General features: G+C 34.9%; 1 protein-coding gene across 2 annotated transcripts in view; it reads left to right on the plus strand.

Annotated features, from left to right (window-relative positions):
* The window catches only part of LOC108976963 (scavenger receptor class B member 1), a 65,838-nt gene that overhangs the window by 4,472 nt on the left and 59,668 nt on the right, over window positions 1-1,698 (plus strand). The window lies entirely within an intron of this gene.

Genomic DNA, 1,698 nt, shown 5'->3' on the forward strand with positions numbered 1-1,698 from the left:
TAGTTATGACACTTTATAGGTTTTGGGCTTCCGCCATTTTGTGGGCGTGGCAGTTGGCCGATTTTGCCCATCTTCGAACCTAACCTTCTTATGAAGCCAAGACGTGTACCAAATTTCATCATGATATCTCAATTTTTACTCAAGTTACAGCTTGCACGGACGGACGGACAGACAGACATCCAGATTTCAACCCTACTCGTCACCCCGATCACTTTGGTATATGTAACCCTATATCTGACTCTTTTAGTTTTAGGACTTACAAACAACCGTTATGTGAACAAAACTATGATACTCATTTTAGCAACTTTGTTGCGAGAGTATAAAAAACCAAAAATATTCAAAGGAATTCTAATTCTCTCGTAAAATTGCATTAGAAGTAGTGAACTTGAACTTTATTGTACCGCGCGTTTGCTCTACTCTCTCTATTTCCACCACTTCCTCAAAATTGTAGGCAAATTTCATGCATCCCACTCTTTAAATATCCTCATCAATGCTCTCATTAACATTCAAACATTATATACAAAATTACGTACTAACATACAAACACGTACAAACTTGACATACCGACATGCAAAAATACTCTTGACATACAAATATATGTACACATATGTATGTTCATCTAACCATTTTCATCTCAATCCCCTGCATACTCCGCTAACAAGCGTCACTGTGTCCTAATCCGTCACTTATCGTCACTTCCTTTTAAACTCATTCTCTTTTAACCCTTCTGGACATCTCTATTAAATTAAATAAGTTTAAATAGTAKAAATCTGTGCTTAACAATACTGTTGACGTCTCTGTATATAGAGGAAGTGATTTGCATGCGTCGCCTGAGACAGCCGCTTATCAGCTTTAACGCAAGAATTAAGAACTTATACTAATTAATTTCTTATATAAAGAGTTTTTATATTATTTTATTTTTATTTTTTGTCGTTTTAACTTTCCGGCCCCATAATCTATTAAAATGCATAGTGCGACATATTTATAGTGTGATGTTTGTATGTATGTATGAATTATTTATTATTTTTAGCATATGTGTATGTACATATCTACATATACATATATTTATTTATTTTTGTTAATTTGAAATCATGAATTACAAGTGCGATTATATTTGTTAGACCCGCTTGCCACTAGGGTGAACTAGTAGCCCCTTTACGGACACACACACTCGCATACATACGTACACTGTACAGCGCGCTCGGGGCGTCGAAATTCGTTGCTACTTTAATATTATTTATTGTGATTATTTTTTGCCAATACAATCTACTGATCGGGGATTTCAACCAAAAATTGATTGCGTTCGGGTCGTCTCACACACGCGCTTCGATTTACGCCGCTTCTTTAAACCCCATAAACATATGCATCTAAGTATGTATTTCAAAAGCATTTTATAAAATAAAAAAGTTGGAATCAAACTGGAATTGAGACAGAGCAAATTTTTTGTGCTTCGTGCATTTCTTTCGGCGGCCTCTGGACAGTATAAAATTGTGTGTATGGACAGGCAGGAACCATTCTATGGTGTGCAATCAATCCGTGGTGCTGGTTCTACTCTCGAGTATTGCTTCAACAAGCGCAAGTTGATAAGCAAATTTAGCGAAAGTGAAGTTCTAAAAATCAAAATTTCAATAAAAAAGTTTTAATTAAAAAGAAATTGAAATAAAAAGTTTTCAACTGCAAAAAATAAAAAAATTGAAC

The sequence above is a fragment of the Bactrocera latifrons genome, unplaced genomic scaffold (genome assembly GCF_001853355.1).
Source record: "Bactrocera latifrons isolate USDA-ARS-PBARC rearing strain unplaced genomic scaffold, ASM185335v1 scaffold_82, whole genome shotgun sequence".
NCBI classification, from domain to species: Eukaryota; Metazoa; Arthropoda; class Insecta; order Diptera; family Tephritidae; genus Bactrocera; species Bactrocera latifrons.